The sequence below is a fragment of the Acinonyx jubatus genome, chromosome A3 (assembly GCF_027475565.1).
Source record: "Acinonyx jubatus isolate Ajub_Pintada_27869175 chromosome A3, VMU_Ajub_asm_v1.0, whole genome shotgun sequence".
NCBI lineage: Eukaryota > Metazoa > Chordata > Mammalia > Carnivora > Felidae > Acinonyx > Acinonyx jubatus.
Genome location: NC_069388.1, coordinates 54,688,254 through 54,708,670, shown reverse-complemented (window position 1 = coordinate 54,708,670; position 20,417 = coordinate 54,688,254). Strand labels below are relative to the sequence as shown.

Genomic DNA, 20,417 nt, shown 5'->3' with positions numbered 1-20,417 from the left:
AATTTCTACTGATTTATCCTCAAGCTCACTAACTTTTCCTTTAATTATTTATTTTATTTAGTCTATTTAATTAATTTAATTAATTAATTTAATTAATTATTTTAGTTAGTCTGCTCTTAAACCCATCCAATTATTTCTTTTTTCTGTTACTATACTTTGCCATTCCAGAATTTACATTTAGTTACTCTGTACAGTTTCTGTTTCTCTGCTGGTATTCCATATATCTTAGTTTATTATGTGTGTGTTTTTGCCTCTATGTCATTGACTATTTATAATAGCTATTTTAAAGCCCTTGCCTGCTAATTATAACTTCTGAGTTACCTCAAGGTGACTTTCCATCGACTTGTTTTATTTTTCCTGATGTGGGTCATATTTTCCTGTTTCATTAAATATATAGTGATTTTTAAAATTTTGGTACTGGACATTAAAAATAGTATGTTATTGAGGCTCTGGATCCCATAATGATCCTCTAAAAAATGACTTTTGCAATAGCAGGCTCTTAATCTAGCTGGACTCGGGCTGTAAACTTGGTCTCCCATGTGGTAGGTAGCAGCTAAAGTCTCTGCTTAATTATTTCAGCTTCCACTGATGCTTTTCTGTTGTGCTCCGAAGGCCTCCAACTGAATGTTGTTTGATAGGAATCTAAGGATCCGGGAAAAGATTTTGCACGAATGTGGAGTTCACTAACTTTCGCAACTCTCACCTACAATGACCTGTTCCCGTACTTTTTGGCAGCTGCTTGACCAGCCTCTAAAGTGTCTCCTGAAATCTCAAGCCAGCAAGGCAGCCAGAGCCATATTCCAATTAGAGAGTGTCCATAAAAAGGCCTCAAACCTCCAATCTTACCTGCCATAATCCACCTTTCAAAGTCACACCTCTCTCCACTAAGTTTCTGCCTGCTCTGTGTCTCTCAAAAGGAACCGCAAATTGTTTGTGTTGTCTGTGTATGTTTGCTTTTTGTTCTGATCTTACATTGTTATTGACAGAAGAGCTAAACATATCGAACTACTTTACTACTCCAAAAAGCCATGTAAATTATACCATCTATTTTAAATGGTTTATTTCTACAAAGCATAGCTTTGTCTGTATAATTCAAATAATCCACGATTTCAAATTCTGCCGTCTTTGAACAACAAAAACACCAGTATATCTTGAGACCAACAAAAAGAAAAATTTTTTTTAAAAAAAAAAGCAAGTAGTAATAAACAGCAGAAAACCTATTTTGACTCTGAAGAGAAAAAAAAGCCCCCAGAATTTAATTGGAATGTGAAATTTCTTCAATTTTCAAATTAAACATCTATTGCAGCTCTGTCCAATAGAACTTTCTCTAATGATGTATATGTTTTACCTATGTCTTTTATGATAACCACAAGACATAGGTAGCTATTGGGCACTTAAAATGTGGCCAACGTTACTAAAAAGTTGAATTTGTATTATTCTTAATTTTATTTTATTGCTTTTAATCAGTTTATTTTGAGAGAGAAAGTGTGTGTGTGTGTGTGTGTGTGTGTGTGCGCACATGTACATAAGCAGGGGAGTGGCAGAGAGAGAGGGAGAAAGAGAATCCCAAGCAGTCTCTATGCTGTGAGCGTGGAGTCAGGCTTGGGGCTCAATCCAGCAAACCGTGAAATCATGACCTGAACCGAAACCAAAAGTCAGACGCTTATCCAACTGAACCACCCAGGTGCCCCTATACTTACTTTTACATATTGGAAATTTATTAAAAAAAAATTTTTTTTTCAACGTTTATTTATTTTTGGGACAGAGAGAGACAGAGCATGAACGGGGGGAGAGGCAGACACGGAATCGGAAACAGGCTCCAGGCTCTGAGCCATCAGCCCAGAGCCCAACGCGGGGCTCGAACTCACGGACCGCGACATCGTGACCTGGCTGAAGTCGGACGCTTAACCGACTGCGCCACCCAGGCGCCCCTACATATTGGAAATTTAAATAGCCACACGTGGCTAATGTCAAGTGCATTGAGCAGTATAGGTATAGTGCAAGCAAGAGATTATCATCAACAGCAGGTAGAAGCCATTTTTGATGAGATAATAGAGATATTTTAATGTGGCTTAATCAAAGAAATAAAGAATTCAGTGATTTATGATATAAAGATGTTTAACTATCCCTCACTGTACCATTTTCTTCTAAAACATTACATAGCATTTATACTGCTGCTGTTTCTGGACTATATTTTTAGGACCAAGGAGCAAATGACTAAAAAGAAAAAGGATAACATGAATTTATCAATAAATTAAACATTTTATCATGCAGATTATGTAATAATTATGGCCCCCAAGTTAAAACTCACTTGATTTATTATGGTGAATATGTATATAAAGTAGGGTCACATCTCACTTAGAGGTGAGGATCTCAGGTAAAGTGAAAAGCAAGATGGTCTGAATCACCCTTGAAGCAAAAATTCCTTTATATCTATCTGCTATAAAATGAAGCATGGTACTAACTCATGATAAATTCACTCCCGACCATTTTTCCTCCCAGACTGGAATAGATCATTGTTTCCAAGGCTGAACGACAGATGGTAACAACGGTCTAATATTTAGATGTAACGCTGTGTGAGTAGCATTTTCTACACATAGACTCCCAGAACCCACTCAGAGAGGACAGGTATCTTGCTCTGAGATACAGGGACTGTGGCCATTTAAAGAGCCAACACACCTCTCGCCATGCAGTTACCCCATGGCAAGGCTCACGGTGAAGGGAAGACGGGGACATTGCCCCCAACTATGACAATTCTCTCTCCTTCTCTCTGTGTGTTCATCATAACTCCTGTCAGAAATTCATGTACTTGAATTTGAGCAAGATAAGTATGCCTATGTGAAACTCCCTTATAATGCATTTGGGGAAATGATCAGTAAAAATGGATAGCGACCATAGTTTTTGACTCTAATTGTTTGTATTTCCGGTACCCAGAAAATCCAAACTGCCCCTTGTTTAGCCGTACTAGACAATTAAGTCTTTAGACTATTCTTGGATTCACAGGGAAAATAGAGAAAGACTGTTAGATCATCTCCGAGCACAAAGAATTACCATCCAGAAGGACTGACCAATTGTAAGCACGTCCTAATTAAGATATTGGCATTGTCTGCCATGCTTCTGGTCTTAGAGTACAATTAATCTGACATGTTTCCCCTCTGTGTATATGTCTATTCTAGTGCCTATTGGTATTACCAGAGTTACCCAAATGATGCAGTTACCTCCGTGTTCTAGCAGAAATAAATGGAAGCCTTGATTACCGTTATTTATCTGTTTGGGGAAGTCTTGCTGTATAATAAAATAGTTCCAAAATGTTAGGAGGACAGAATACAAACTCTATCTGTAATTTCATTATGTTTCACCCATTCTAAATGGCAGTGTAGGATATTTATTTTTAAAAGACTATCACATGAATGCTTTCCTCTCCTTGGCCCACTTACCGTTTCAATTTTTCCTTATGGAACTAACAATGATAATACCAACAGCACCAAACACATAGCAAGTGCTTTATGTCTAAAGGTCATGACCTTGGCCTTCAGAAAAACACAGTCACTCTTCCCGCATGAGTCTTTGTGAATCTTACACTGAACCCTCTACCAAAAGTACTTCTCTACATTGACGAGAACTGGTTGGTTGACTATATTATTTGATAAGAAGAGTTGCATTTTTATTTGAGGATGGGATGATTTTTCACTTTGAATTATTGCTTGGTTTTCTTCCCATACAATTCCATTTTGAGCCACTTGTGCATGCAAATTGCCTTATTTATTACCCAAAGATCAGGATCCTATCGTTTGTGTGTTTTCTCCATTCCTTCAATGTTATGGGACTTATCCCCATAAACTGATTTTCTGACTTTCGACTCTCCTCTGTTTCTGCCTATTAGTCATTTTGCTTTTCCATCTCTCCAGCGTTAGATTGCCATTGTGCCACATGTGAAACATGTTGCTTTCATTTCTCCTGTTACCCATAGTCTGAGATCTGATATCTTTAGAAAATTGCTTTCTATTGTTGACCTGCCCTTTTTTCTACAAGTCTTCTGTGATAGGACTTGTTCTCCCCCGTAGTCAGAATGCAGTGAGTAACTGGGGGAGACTTTTCTGGAATCAGAACCGCTCCTTTCACCGATCCTCTCTAGACAGTTTCCCCTGATCTGGGGAAATGCCTGATTTTCTGCCCAGTTTGTTTGGACCATCGTGTGGTCCCCACTCTTTGCAGGCAGAGCGAGCCTATAGATGGATATGGGGAAGTTCCGTGTTAGTTAGGAAGCTGTGGTGGTTTTTGAATCATATTGGATGTTTTTGCAAAGTCAAGTGTATCTTTACCTTTGCGTCTTTTTGCTTAAGAACTCAAAAGATGTTTCGATGTATTCTCTTGCATGGCTCTTTGAGGAGAGAGCAAAGGTGATAGGTACATGTAAATAATGTAAATAACATCTTATCTCAACTGAAAAATTCATCATTTCTCTTCCACATTCTTTTTCTGTTGAAGTCATCTTGCAAGATAACTTTTGCTAAAAGGGCCACTAAAATTTGTCAGTAATTCCAGTGGATATACTTTTGAACGCCCAGCAGAAGGCAGGCCATGGAGGTAAAACAGCTCATGGGCACTGCACAAAGTTATTCATGGGCATTCCATGGACAGGAGAAAGGCACAAGGAGAGGACTGACTAGAGTCAAAAACCCTCTGTCAGTGCTTTATAGTAAGCATCAAAGGATGAGACTACAAGTCCAGGGGTCCAGACAATAGATCTTAGGGAGTTTACTGACCTACACTCTGTCCCACTAAGCAGTCAAGTTGAGGAGGATTCTGGGACCTTTATAAGAAAATCAGTTAGAACAGGATCCCTCATCCTCCAATCCCACAAATGGCAACAATGCTTAAGAATCTTTAGAACTTAGTGTCTGTACCACAAAAATGCCAACTGAAACTCAGAGTTGATCAGAGTTGGTTTTTCTGAGAATTATAGCTCAGCTAAATGACCTACTATCGCTCTCACTCACTTCTGATAATTTACTTATAATCTCCCAGAATTGGCTTCCCCGTAGAATTGCTGTAAAGATTAAATGAGATAGTGCTTAGGACGTGCGCAGGCTAAGAGCCTGATAAATGAGCATTGTTCCTGCAGAGGCTGCTGAGAATAACAATGGTAGTTTCACTTCTGCTACATAGCCAAGGGGATACGTACCGGGGACCCACAGGGTGAAAAGTGCAAAGTGACGGGGTGCTTTTTATACCCTGTCACACACAAGCCAGAAGCACTTGGTGCTTTGCCTGGCGGGGCAGAGAGTTAAATTATGAAAGTGGAATGAGATCCAGAAGGTGAGGCTAGAGGTAGAAAAGGAGGACCAGAAGGCAGGCTTTTGGCAAGGGAGGCATAATGCAAAGCTGGGGTGAATGGCAGCCAGAGTTCCTTAGAGAAGAGAACATCCTACTGGCAGACGATATCTCTGCTTGGATCCTGGCCCCTAGAGCCTGTCACCAATGTACAAGTTCCAGACTGATAGTCTGCCTGGTGGTCAATGGAACTCAGGCCCTCTACTGCGTCGTTGGGGCCAACCGAGGAGCACTGGACCTTACCGGGGTGAGGCTCCATGTGGTAGAGGCTAAGACGCCTGGTGGACCCTTCCATCCAGATACCGAGACTATGGCAAATCCATTGTCTAAACATGAGTAAGTGATTCTCGGTGTTTCCCTAGCACCCATGTTGAAGGCCTCTCAGGATCACCGTAGTTGTCAGGTATTTGTAGAACAGTCCTCAGGAAGGAGCCAGTAGTGTTATGCACCCTGCACAAGCAAGGGCCACGCAGAAGAGCTGCGTTAAACCCTTTGCCTCGGGTCCCGCAATTCGCCCTCCGCAGAGCTGGGTCTGACCAAGGTCATGGTGGGCTCATTTTCATGGTCCCATAGCATCTTTCTGTTAAAGCTTGAAATAATTTTTACCAAGCTGACGATAAGAAAGGCAATTGTTCAGAGCCAATAAAGTCGAGAGGACAGCAAATATTTAAATGTAAGTCATATTCAGATATTTTCAGCGGAGCAATGCGCTAGCAAAACATTTCTTGTTGTTCTTTCATTAAGTGGAGATGCAGGGAGGTCATAAGATGCGCTATCCTGCGGTCTGCTTTTACTTGGATAAGCCGGAAGCTCGTATTTGCCAAGTTTCCTTAGTCGAGAAGTGTCATGTCAATGAAGTTAACTGTTGAGAACAAAGTATTTGAACTTCAAATTGTCATTCAAGAAAAGAATTTTGAGTACTCCTTTAAAAAAAATTGGCAGTTGTCATTTAATAGATGATGTGATCTAAAAGCATATTATTTTTTAATGTTACCTAGGAGATCTCATCAGCTTCATGACATTCTTAATCTTTGGTATAATTGTCTAAATTGATAGAACATCTTTTATTAAACTGATAGAGGTACATCCTGCCCTTTTATGAGTCAAGTAAACAGGTGTGATTATTCAGGGCTCTAAGTTCTTACTTCTTTTGTCTTTCCCCTTTTTTTTTTTTATCAACCCTCCTAAAACTTTCTGATACTGATAAAATGGCACGGTTTTAAAAGATAAGAAGCACCCAAATTATCTTCTCCCTGACCTTTATGGTTTCCAGAACAAGTCGTTTCTGTTAACAGCGCAGTTCAAGCTTTTTCTTACAAAGGATGCGTGGCATTGCGCCCTAAGAAAAACATTTATTGTTCCTGATAAGGAAAGTTATTAAGCCCTCATCTTTGCTCAGAAAACCATTTCGAGCAGAAGAAAGTTGGGGGATATTTTAGAACGCCTGAGGAAAATTTTGAAAGAAAGGGGGGAAACGTCCCGTAAGTTACATTTCTTCAGGTACGCATGTAGTTTTATAACTTTGACTATGCCTTGTTGCAACAAGTAAGATAGGTTTCAAGGATAATTCTGGGCAGCCTTTCGATAGAAGCAGCACATTGACACTGCTGAAGTTTAATGTGTTGAAGGTGAGTTTTGTAAAAAGGATTATTGGGAGAATGTGAACAGGAAACTGGCACAGAGTTAAAATTCATATAATATGTTAACCGAACTTAAACCTTTAAACCCGGCTGCTTCTTTTTATTATTATTATTAATCTTTTTTTTTTTTTTTGAGAGAGAGAGAGAGAGAGAGAGCTGGGGAGAAACACAGAAAGAGCGGGACAGAGGATCCAAAGCAAGCTCTGCCCTGACAGCAGCAAGCCCGATGCGGGGCTCGAACTCACAAACCGCGAGATCGTGACTTGGGCCAAAGTCCAAAGCTCAACCGACTGAGCCACCAGGGCGCCCCTAAACCTGGTTGCTTCTTACATTGAGCAATTCAGATTCAGTGGTCATCTTCTGAACGAACCTGTGTGTTTTCATTAAAAGCGGTTTCATGAACAGTGTTTGTTCAGAAAGGCAGGTGCATACAAAAGCGCATCCACTAGTGGTCAGCTGCCTTCGTCAGTTTTTTCCTGGGGCTTCAAAACAAACAAGCGTGATCTATGGATCCTTGCAGGTTGCACGGTCTGTGACAATACAACTCTGTTGCCATTAATTCCTAAGGAACTACGGACCGAATGTCCAGGAAGGCAAAGTTATAATATAAACCTCCTCCCTGTTACCAAAAAAGTGGGGGTCTCTTTTGCGCTGTTTTGGACTAGCTGAAGGTACAGTGCACAGTCAGGGAAAAAGCACAAAGTATCTTGGAGCCACATAAAAGGAAGCATACATTTACAAATAATAAGATTCATTAAGGAAAATAATAGAAGAGGCAGTAATAGTCATTAAGTCTAGAATTCATAACTTCAGATTTCTCGTGCACAATAAGCTTTCTGGTGTGCCACTGTTTTCAATAGCCTAGCAGCTTTTTAAAATTCTTTTCGTAAAAGATGATGGGCTTCGAGCGCTAGGATATGCAAGTACACAGAAAAGACTGGCTTTGCTGACCATTTCTTTGTGTTTGGGTATATATTTCTGTATGGCATAATATTTCCACTTGCACTGGTTTCCTGGCACGAAAATGTTTATTGCGCTCATTAGCTAAGAGGGTATCGGCACTGGTCCAATGAACACAGATCTGCCTTCTGATTTCAGCCATTAAATTGCAGTGGGATTCACAGGCTTAACATTGTGGGTGTGAGGATGATAAAATGGAAACTCCGTCTTTAGCCCAGTTACCATGGATGCAGTTAAAGGTCATAGTGCCAGCTGCTAACTAGTTGCCTTTTGAGCTGTGCTTCCCCTCCTGGCTCTGTGTTTTCGAGCACTTCCGTTCCTTGAGGTCTGTCCTGGAATACCTTCACCTAATTTCGTGACACACTAACCTCTTCTTTAAAACGGCAGGCTCCCTCCTTTCAAGACAACGGTTGCCATGGATCTCCTCTTTTATGTACGTATTATAGACACGGTATAGAATCCAAAGGTAAAGGCCTTAATAAAAATCCAAATTGCTGTGGCTTCGGCATCCTGCGTTACTTTCTCATTTTCTGCACAGCGCTCATTCCCAGCCTCGCCCCCGCCGCCCCCAAAAAGTATGGTAAATTCCCATCTTCGTTCAAACTGGTAATGGGTTGAGGCACCGATGCATTCACAACGTGAACCATCAACTTCTTCTTCATTCGGCCCAAAGTCCTAGGAGTTAATTCCTTGTATTGCATGAGGTGTCAGGGTAATTACTGCTGATCAACCCTGTTTCCCCGCGTGCTGCCCAGCCTCGCGGGCCCCCTGTTTATTGATGCACCGCTACAGCATCTCGGGCGCTTTCATTCAGCCAAGCTTCTTAATCGAAAGGGTTTGGACAATGTCGGATTTTCAAAGAGAAGAAGTAGGGGAAAAAATTAAAAGTAGCCAAGCAAAATAAAGTGCCTGGTAAGAAACCAGGTTGCTCTACAAAATATTTCCTGATGTCGACACTTCGTCTCAATACATTTTAAAACTCCCATTCATTCCCCAAAGAAGGTGCTGTGAGCCTTTCCTTGGGCGACCTAACTGTACGATCACATTTTGAAATATTTGGGGGAACGTGTAGCTTGAAAAAAAAAAACACTTTGGGAAAGTTTATTGCTTTTTGTTCTATTTAGATATGTCTCAACTGTGTGGAGCTATATAAGCCAGAATACAAAGAAACTTACCAAAAAAAAAAAAAAAAAATGTTGTGCCCCTCTGTTTTAAACACACATTTATATAACTTGTCATTTCATAAAAATAAATTAAGTATTATATGAGCCAAATGTTTCAATTCCACACAAGAGTGGTTTCTGGGGCTCTTGGCAGAATGCCACTATATTCATTTTTATTTCAAACACAATGTGAAGTCTTTAATTTTAATACACTTTGTAACTATAATGGTTATAAGGCATATACTGTATTAATCCACCCTCATCTTTTTCTGGGCCTGGGCAGATTTCACCGAAGAACAGAAAGATCCGTTGATTTCATGTACCTTACACACTTGAAAATACTGCAGGAAGCCTGGGGTGGGGTGCGGAGCCCAGAGAGAGAATTCAGAGCCGGGCACTCAGGGCTCAGCGCCCTAAACGTTGCCACTGGCGTTGGCCTATCATCCTTGCACGTGTCCGGTCCCCGAGTTCAAGGGACGGCCAGATAGAGAAGCCAGGCGAGCAGTCGAGAGGGGAGGGGAAGTCCCATCTGCCGCCTGGGGCTCTTCCCCGGCTCTTGAGTCCCTGGGCACCTCCCTCGGGAGCCATCTCTCAGCCTCTGGCAGTCTGAACGGAGAGGAGGACTGGTTAGTCAGCGGATGGGAGCCTCTCTGCAAGCGCCCCATGTGATGGCAGTGTGGTCATGGGCCAAATCCTTCCCCACAGCTCCTTTATCCTCTGGAACTCTACTGGCCAACAGTCAGAGAATGAGCAGGGGACAAGAACACTAGGAGATCCCTGCCCCGTTTAATCCGAGCTAGTCTGCCAGAAAAAACGAGAGGCTGATGCCCGGTAAGAGGCACCAGAGTGGCAACGACAAATACATATGTAAATCTATTAATCCCCAGGGACAGTCCCCAGGTCTCAGAGCGACCTCAGCAGCAGAGAGGTATTTCTTCATTAAAGGGGCCGGCGGAGGGGGCGGGAGGGAGAAGTCATTCTCCTAAGCCTTGCGACTGTATTCTTGGGGACACCAGAATAACACGTTTCCAGCGCTCGGGGAGACTTGAGCTCTCTCCTCTTCCTCTGCCACACTTCTAATCAGAGAATTTCTTCCTGTGCCTTGTTTACTGTTGATATTTTCTGGCTGATTGGAGAGGAATGACATTTTGACAATTTACTGTAGCAGTAAGCACTGTACAAACAAAAGGTGCTGATGAAAACTGGAACCCATTATTATGTAAATGACGGCTGAGTAACACAGAATCTGTCTCCCAGTCACCATCATTGAGACCAGTTTTACTCAATGATAATAATTTTCATGATTGCAGACTTCAGAGTGATCAGAAATATGCTTTAGCTGTTGCATTTATCTGCTGCTGGTACTTGACCCTTAATTAAATTCTGAAACTTTTTTATATAATAAAGTAAAATACAGCTGACACTTCCGTTCAAACAAAGAGGCTCAAACACAGAGCTACCAAATAAGATAAAGGTATTTCAGACTTACCTCGCTGTATTTATAGTAAACACGGATTGTACAGTGTATTTTGAAAGCGAGCTTAAAGTTTCAAATGCAGATGTGTGTTTTCAAGTAATTTCAATTCTGTACTTCGGCACGGCTCTTCTTAAATAATGCGAAACCTCTGCAGGCTCATCTTGGACACGTCATAATAAAAAAATCTGTTTGAAAGGCATGTAAATGTGCTCTGAAAATAAGTTCTGTGGATTCTTTAAATCATCCGTCTTAATATCTAGACTATTCAAAGCGAGTCCTCAAAACTACGCCACTTATTAAGACCCACACAGCTTGGGGAGCCTGCACTGAGCTTTGGAAAGGAATCTTTTCTTCAGAAATGTGTTCTTGTCTTAAAAGGAGAAAGCCAAGGCAAATTTTCAAGCAGCATTTTGGCTTCAATGACAAATTGATTGGCTAAAACAGATGTCAAAGTGAAAATACAAAGAGCCAGGCATTATATGCAGGTATCAGCTGTTTTCTTAAGAATGGCTGACAGTAAAAGACACTTTGGCTAATGTGTTCTTATTCTCTTGAAATCCTGCTAATGCTCCAGAGCATTTATTTACCTTGGAGTTCTCGCACTCCTTCAGGGTTGGCGGGGGAGGGCAGAATGGGGGGGGGGGGAGGGGGAATCTTCGTTTTGAATATGTTAATAAGTAAAAGTCAATTTAAAGGGGGCAATTGTATGAGCCCGTTTTTAATATTTCCTTAAATATATAACCCTTTCTAGTCAGGCAGCTCACAGAGCCAATGAGCTAAGAAGGTAATTACTTAAGTGGATTTCATGAAGAGCAGAAAGATGATTGTGTCAGATTAAATAACAATTGTGTCCTTAATGATGTGTTGTGCTATAATGCAAACACCCCTCCGCCATCTCTGGCCAGGGCTCCAGTGTTCCTTTCTAATGACTCCTGGGGCTTCGGTCCCCTTGCCACGACTCGGGGCTTTCAGAGCCTATGTAAACACCAAGTGAGCTGGTATATTTTTTTAGACTGTGGTGCCTGCAGCTGCGTGGTCATTGATAAATTGGCTATGAATTGCTGAAATACTTCATATGAATATAAACATTGTTGTAGCTTTGTAGCTTGGAAAAAGGAAGAAAGAAATGGACTGGACCTGACAGAGGAGACGGCAGGTCCAGAACACAACCTTCCAGAGCTTTCGTTCTTTGTAGAGTAAAGGCCCCATTTACTTGGAAAACCAGCACAATAGTCCCCAAAAGTGTGTGTGTGTGGAGGGGGGAGGGATGTGAATGCAGCTTTAGAAATTGCATGAAGTGTGGTTTCATATTTAGGCATTTCTCTCCTATAGAATATAGAAGCAGGACATAATATTGCTGTATATTAGATTTTGTTTCTTTGCAATATATAGTATTCTGAGCATCTGTACCCACTCCACTTGGTCTAGAGATACAAAAGAAGGGCCAGCATAATAAATATATCCTATCTCTGACTTAGGATTCACATGAGATGCTATCTAGCCTTAGAGGCAGAATTTTCACAGTGATGTACACTTAAGAAAGAGAGAAAAAAATAAAAACATGAACAGGATAATTAGCCCATGGCTATAAATTTTCTTGGCTGCTCTTGGATGCTATTATAATGACCAGTTCCCATATAGTCCATCATGGTATCTCTTCGTAGACATGCACATCGAATCTTTACAAGATCGTTTCTTTCCTGATGTTAAAATTAATACACCTGCTTTCAAAGGATATGATTCAAATGAAATGTACAAAATGCAATAAACAACCCAAACGTGGAGAGAAAGTACTTTGCACGAAATCCTATTTGAGTAGCAACGTACCCATTTCACAGCACGAAGAAATAAGGTCCTTAAGGTCAGGAAATCTGAACCTCACTATAGGTTAAATATGTTGTGGTTGTTGAAATGAGCAAATCTCTTACCTCTAATCTTTTGTCTTCGTCTGTTTGTTGTTTGTGCTATTCAAGGAAGGGAGACTTTTGGATCAGAACAGATGATTGAAATGGAGACTGGAAACGCCTGATCATGTTGAAAGACACCAGATCCGACTCTGGAAATAACTAGCACAAAATCAGATTCCATAATCATGAAAGAAACACCTGTGGGGCGCCAAGCATCTCTCTTTGCAGATATAAGATCACCGCCCTGGAGCAAGAAGGGGAGAAGGCCACCTTTACTGGGTCCTGTATAGGGCACTGCCTTGGCTGATGCTTCCTTCCCGCTCTGTGAGACAGAGTATCAGACCCCACAAGAAGCTGCATAACCCCCCTCCCCCCGCTTTCTCGGAGCCTGGGTCCACCCAGGTCTGACTGACTCCAAAGCAAGACTTGTTTACAGCATGGATATGATCCAATGGGTGGGAGAGACCGGTCAACATTGAAATCCAGATGCAATAATAAAGCCTCAACCAAGCGCTGCAGGCAGCTGGAGAAGGAGGCGACGCAACAATATGGATGGTCACAGAGGCCACCCCTCATCTCCAATATCCTTTTCCAAAACAAGTATGAGCGGCTCTACAAGCTTATGGGAGCTATACATAAGCTGCTTAGAGAGCCGCTCATACTACTGGGCACCGAGGACTCTAATTACTCGGCAAGTATTTCCCCCTGCACTCTAAACAGTTAAGTATTTTGTGTCCATTTTACAAACAAGAGAGAGAAAACGCATGAAATAAATGATTCCTCGAGCCACACACCCTTCCAAGTGTTTGACGTACATTAACATCTCAAAGCCACCTTGCGAGTTAGGCATTATTGGATTCATTCCCATTTTACAGATGAGGCAGTGAGCCACCGGGATGAGTGACCAGGGTGAGGTCACGTAGCTGGAGAGCGGAGGGCCAGTTGCTGACCTAGGATGGCTGTCCTGATCCTGGATCACTGAATTGCACTGCCTCCAGCAAAAGCAATTAAGGCTGGTCGGAGTGAACCATCCCAGACCGTGGGCAGGGTGGAGGTTATAAACATTGACCAAAAACCCTGTGACGAAATGGGTGAAGTATTTATTCCTTTCAATACAACCTATCCGGACGCTTTCCTTTTCTCATGATGCATGTACAAAATCCGAGTTGGTGCCCACAAAATTTGCCTCCTACCCTCAGATAGGCATACAGTAAAATACAGACATGGTTCCAGCGAAATCTACGCTTGTACGTATCACATTTAATGTGCTTCTGAATTGTAGATAAATTTATCATCTAGCATTTTGATGCCAATAAGCCAATTCATATGAAAGAGCCTTGCAAAAAGAAAAAAATTATTCTTGAAGCTTCAGGAAGAGACTTACAAGTAATAATCAAATATCAGAGGAAGGTATAAAATGATTTGGGGTGAAGTTATACATGATAGCATTCGCTCAAAACATTTGAGATAGTAAACTTTTCCATCCTTGAGTGATTTCTGAATTTCTCGTTCAGTGCTACTCAGTTTTCTCAATCAACGTTGGGGGCTGGCCCAGCATCCTTTGCAGTTTCCAGAGCATGTGATGATGTTCTATTTCCTTTTCCACCAAACAGAAACCACGGTCTTCTACCTCTTTCCCACGAAGCCCCTCAGACTGAGACACCACGGAGGTCACCACTCGCCTTCAGGAGCTGGCTGGTCACTAGCTCCTGCATGCCCTCTGCCCTTGAGGGTCGTGTACAGAACCTTCCCAATAAGAGCACAGTGTCCCTCTGTTCACATATGGCTGGGGGTTGTAATATATACATTTTAATGCATATTTGCTGAGCTACCACTATGTACCCAGCACTGTGCACTCCTTGTCTCTCCCTGGAGCATGCATGGAGATTTCAGAGCAGTCCTCTCTCTGAATACGGAGCGAGAGAGAGACCCTCACTGGCCTGAGGCTCCCTTAAGGCTTATGTGACAATGCACCTGCTGAAAATGCAAGCAGGAGCCCTGAACTACATCTAAGCCACTTTACTTTCCTACACAATGATGCTCTCTACCTGGGTTCCGAGAAGCAGACACAGAGATAGAGTTTATGGTGTGTGTGTGTTGGGCGGAGGGCGGGGGGGAGGAGGGGGGAGTGGTCTAAAGGGACCAACAGGTGGAAAGGAAGGGAATAAAGCCAGACTAGGCGGACAGAGAGGCTGGGCTGCCTTGAAGTGTCTACAAAGTCCCAGCTGACCTCAGGAGCTCTGGAGCTAGAGTAGCCCTTCAAAGTTGTCCCCAAATGGAGCAAGGCAGTCAGGCTTTTTATCCTCTACATCAGCTGACCGATGATAAGGGATGTCCCAGGAAGAGGCGTGACCTGGGACAAAGCAGCACTCTGCAGCCAAGGAGACTTCAGGAGAGGGTGACAGTTGAGCACCGTTCTGCCCAGCTGGCAAAATGACGGATGTGGGCAGGACAGGATAATGTCCACGAGACTCTCCGTATCTTAAACCTAGAATCCCGTTCTATCCATGTCATTTAATGGGAAGCAAATGAGTCCAAAGAACTAGCATTTCTCAGATGCATCAAGTTCGTGTCCGCGCACGATAGGAATCACTCCTACCATGCCCCGGACAGCAGGTCACCTAGCTTCCATTTGGACACTTCTAGGAACAGGAGCTCATTGTTGGGGAGCTTTAGTTGTTACACGGTTTTTCCCAACGTTGAGCCAAATCTTCCAGGTAGAAATTGCTCTTTAATAATAGCCATCGTATTGACAAGTTATTGGCCAGGTAGCAAAACTAGGAAAGAATAGCGCGTTTGTGCAAATCCATTTGGACCAAGGACTGAAATAATGGAGTAGATATTTATTCCTTTTTTGAAAAAAAAACTATTCTACGGGCTCTTCTCCACCGAAGAGTCAGAGTGATCTTTTTTTAAACAAAGATCAGATCAGTCATAGGCTATGCTCAAACTCCTTTACTTGGAATGTAGCCCACAGGCCTCGTCCTGGCCTACAAGTCCCCTCCTTTCCGGAGCCTGACCCTGGCGCGGCCCTCGCCTCCTCCCTAACACCCTGGATTCAGCCACTTTGCTCTTTTTACTGTTCTGCAGACACTCCCATGTCATTCTGCTTCAGGCCTTTGTACTTGCCGGGACGTCTGCCCTTAACGCGCATCCTCCAGACTTTTGCAAGGCTTCATTCAAATGCCAACTTCTCAGAAAGGCTTCCTGACACACCCCTTCTCAGAAGAGCTCCTCACCCTCGCGACCCCCTCATTCTGCTTGCTTTCTCTTCATAGCCCTCGCTAATTCCTAGTGCGTTGTGTTGAAGTTTTGTTCGGGCACTACATCTCTACGCTCCTAAAACAGCTCCTGGCACATAGGAGCATTAAGTAAATATTTGTTGAGTGAGAACGCAAATAAATAAATCAGTGCACAAACAGAACCTTGCCCAAAAGTTACGGGTAGCGCCGTTGGGAAGTTACTGAAATGCTCGAGGTGGGGCTCAGAATAAACCTCAACCGAAAGAAAACCATTTAATAAAGGGAAATCCAAACGTTTATTCTCCTGAGTCACAATCAAAGAGAAGAGAATTTCTATCGCACTTCATATATAGGCACCATACTGTCAATTCCTGGAGGGCAGGGACCAGGTTTCATTCTTCTTTTATCCCCTGAAGCTCCTAGCCTGGTAACCTTGAGTGCATTAGGCACCCTCTAAATGTCTGTTGAACATAATCAATTTAGCATATCAATCAACCTGGCCACTAAAACCAAGACTTTGGTCACCTGATGCTGTCATGGGGGAACGGAGAAGGCTAGCCTGTTTCAAGCATCATTACATTTTTTTCTTCAGCATCTTTAAGAGCATTAGACCGGTGCACCAAGTTTCTTCACTGTGTCTGTAGACGTAGTTAGGAAAAAAAACATTCAAGATTGCATTGCCATTTAAGAGAGTTTGCTAACGTTCCGTAGAATGAAAGCCCCATTCAGTGGAACTCGGAAGGGCCAGCCCGTAAACAACATTTACGGAGTGGGCTCTGTGCTCAGCCCCACGGTGGTCAGAGCTGCGTTCTTAATGACCCGGAGGAATGCCCAGGACATACTCTGCTGTTGAAGGGAAGTTGTGTGGGGAGTTTGGCTGGGTTCCTTGATTTTAGTTTGGTAAACCACCCATTCTGCCTCCTTAGGAGAAATTGGTACAGCGTCCTGAGGCAAATAAATGACTGACCCTGAGTCTCCCCTTTGAGGACTCATGCTTTCCCGGGAAGGCCAGAAGAAGCAAGTCCTTCGGCCCTGCCTAGACCCCTCCCGCCACGACGTGGGTATGTGTTGGCAATGAGGGTAGCTGGTCGATAGTGGTAGGAGACTCATTTAGCAGAGAGGTACTAAAGCAAACATGCAAACATGAACCAAGTATCACATGCAAACATGAACCAAATGTCACCAAGTCCGGGCCAAACCTCCCATCGCCAACAGCCTGGGGGGGGGGGGGGGGGGGGACGAGAAGATGAGGGAAGCAGAGGGAACAGGAAGAGCGGAACAGAGCAAGAGCGACCCATGTGACAGCAGGGGGCCCCGTGTGTCCTGTTCCTTTGTAAAGCGGTGACCCATGCTAAGAAGACATTTCTTTTTATTTGTTGTTTATAATGCTTATTTATTTATTTTAAGATGGGGGGGCACGCAGAGAAATAGAGAGAGAGAGGGAGGGAGAAAGAGAATCCCAAGCAGATTTCATGCTCAGCGCACAGCCCGACGCGGGGCTCGATCTCACGAACCGTGAGATCGCAACCTGAGTGGAAATCAAGAGTCGGATGCTTAACCGACTGGGCCACCCGGGCACCCCGCGACGTTTCTTTTTTAAGTTATCTCTTTTTTATTATCATAAAAGGAACCGACTTTTTTTTTTTAATTTTTTTTAACGTTTTATTTATTTTTGAGACAGAGAGAGACAGCGCATGAACGGGGGAGGGGCAGAGAGAGAGGGAGACGCAGAATCGGAAGCAGGCTCCAGGCTCTGAGCCATCAGCCCAGAGCCCCACGCGGGGCTCGAACTCACGGACCGCGAGATCGTGACCTGAGCCGAAGTCGGACGCTCAACCGACTGCGCCACCCAGGCGCCCCCCAACTTTTTTTTAATTTAGACAACACACCCACGCACAGAAAGGTTGGATGAAACCACGTGCAATCCTACCACATGCAGATCAGCACTTGTTAATCTATTTACATGGATGCTACAAGTATCTTTTTCTCTATATAATGTAGCTAATGTCTATTAACAAAAATCTAACTGTTGACCATTAAAGAATTCTGCAGTTCTGCAGTATCCCAGAGAAGGGAATGCTCCAGTACGTGACGTTGCTGTATAATCTTTGGTCCATTCATTCAATGAATACTTTGTAAGTACCTACTATGTTCCAAGAAAATAGTCTTACAAGCTTGCGATACAAAATGAAAGACGTTGTCCTTGCCCTCAAGCAGGTCAAAGCGAGACAAGAAAGTAATTACAGTTCAGTGAATTATAATTCAGTGAGTAGGTGCATCTTGCTTAGCCATAGAGACTGAGATTTTCAAAAGACATGATAAATGAATTCAGTATTGATGAGTAGGAGGCAGTTAATAGGAAAAGAAGTTAGGGGGAGGGAACCTGATGTGCAAAGACACGGATCTGAGAGTAAACACAGTGCATCTGAGGATAGCCAGGAGATCAGATGAACTGGGGCCGAGCAGGCAGAAAACAAAGTAGGAGACGTAGGAAACGGATCATGCTAAAGAATACGGACCTTGCCAGGTGCGGGACTCAGGAGGATTCTGAAAAGCCCAGACTGGCATTTCCTAACACGACTCCGAGTCCGGTATAAGGCATGGACTGGGGATACTGGAAGCATGGACAGCAGTGAAGGGTTTACCTGAGCCCAGGTGGTAAGATGCCCCTGAAGAGTACCCAGGACCAAGGGGAGCATGCTTGGATCCCGAGGAAAAGGAGGCAGATGGAGCAGAGGGGGTGGGCAAGACGGGGGTCAGCGTCAGGTGATAAGGCGGAACATACGGACCAGCCTTCTGGGAGAAAGGACTGGCAGAGGTTGGGGTGCCCAAGCACCAGGCTCGGTGAAGAACCATACAGCCAAGCAAGGAAATGGAATTGAAACTTAGTCACATGGACTGAACTCTACGACAGACGCGAGAAAAAAGTTGAGGCTTGATGGTTATGCAGGTGTTTGAGGCACAATTCGAGACAAACTGCACCCCGGGCATATGATAGTAAGACTGGTCTTCCCCTTCCTGACTCCCTTCTCAAAATGGCCACCTTCGGGAAAAGTACCGCACAAATGCTGTTCCCCCCAGGTTTTCTGTATTTCACTTCTCACATCTTACCTAATCCATCAGAGGAACTCTCTTTCTTCTTCTCACTCTCTTTCCCACCCTTCCTCCCCCTCCTTCCTTCCTTTCTTCTTTTTTTCTTGGAAAAAGACCTGTCGTGATCTGTCTGAATGGAAGGCCGGGGTGGGACAGCACATTAAGTTTGGGACAGTATTTAGAAATATTGAAGTTAGGGGGAGCGTGGGTGGCTCAGTCAATTAAGCATCCAACTCTTAATTTTCGCTCAGGTCGTGGTGTCAGGGCTCATGAGATCAAGCCCCGCATCAGCGCGGAGCCTGCTCGGGATTCTCTCCCTCTCTCTCTACCCCTCTCTGGCTCCTGCATGTGCACTCTCTGTCTCTCTGCCTCTCCTCAAAAATAAATTAGTTAATTTACAAAAAGAAATATTGCAGTTAGAGGTTTGCTTCAGAAGACCCACCACACACACACACACACACACACGCACGCACGCACCTCAATCTACACCTCATCTTTTAAAATCAAACCTACTTTTCTTCAAGTGTTAGTATCCTAGATCAAACGTGTTAGAGGATTTCTTAGTTAACTTTTTCACCTTATCATTTTTCTATTTGGTTTAATTTGCTGGCATGGCAACTCTACTTACATTGGCCTGTAAACTTAACAGTTTGTAGCTTTTTAGTCACACAGTTTCGGTGGATTAAACACTTTTATAAGGTACATCTAGAACACAGTCACTATTTGTCGTATTTTGGGGGGGGGCGGGGAATGTGTGCTGAGACTGCAAGCAGGAGAAGTTACCTGCTCATAACTTGAAGCTTCAGGAATAGAGGCAGATATAGATATATGTAAATATGTCTAGATAGAACTTTTCATGTACCATATAATTGTGTTGTAGCTAAAGATAATGTTCCACAGCAGGGTAAATGAGCACATTCGTGAATTATCCATATGTTTAACATCAGTTGGAAAACTCTAATCATTAGTTGAAGAAAACCTTATGTCTCAATCAGAAAAAAATTTCTACATGAACATTGTTTGATAAACTTAGATTCCTGGAATGAACGGCAAGATCTATCAAAGTCAAGCAAGCTTGTGCTTTGCAAACAAATTTTTTTTCCCCAAACATAATTTTATTTGCTAATGGCCACTTGTCAACCGTGGAGTATCTTTACGCTATACCGAAACATACGAACACAAATCAGAAGAAAGCATAATCCATCAAATCGCAAACTTGTCCTTTCCTACCACAGACTAATCTTGAGACATAACTATTACAAGCAGGAATTTAGAAAAGCATGTCCCAAAATAGATTCTATGAAAGATTAGTACCCCATAAGATGTTGACTGTTACTCTATTAAAAAAAAAAATCAGTTGGGAAGGTTTGGGAATGCTGAGTTCATCACAGTTAAACAGGCTTCTTTGCTCTAGACCTTGTCAGAGGCTTTACTACGCTGACATGTGCTGTGAACTTCCAAGGAAAGGCGTTATTTCTCAAACGTACTTGTGAGTCGGCAATCGGGAGTAGAGCTTTGTAACTCAGATGGCAGGGAGCTAAGGCCCAGGTTGAGAAGACTTTTCAAAATGGGTGAAAATCCCAGGTGTTTCCAACTGCAAC

The 20,417-nt window shown here is 43.0% G+C and overlaps 1 long non-coding RNA gene across 2 annotated transcripts in view; it reads left to right on the top strand.

Annotated features, from left to right (window-relative positions):
• The window catches only part of LOC113602431 (uncharacterized), an 81,432-nt gene extending 64,556 nt beyond the window's left edge, over positions 1 to 16,876 (top strand). Inside the window, exons 3-4 of one of the 2 annotated variants that reach the window (XR_003423843.2) lie at positions 12,548 to 13,200; positions 14,095 to 16,876. This is a non-coding gene — a long non-coding RNA (uncharacterized LOC113602431). Of the gene's footprint in view, positions 1 to 12,547 lie in introns of both variants that reach the window. The other variant, XR_008289252.1, reaches the window with a different exon arrangement.
• The last annotated feature ends 3,541 nt before the right edge of the window (positions 16,877 to 20,417 follow it).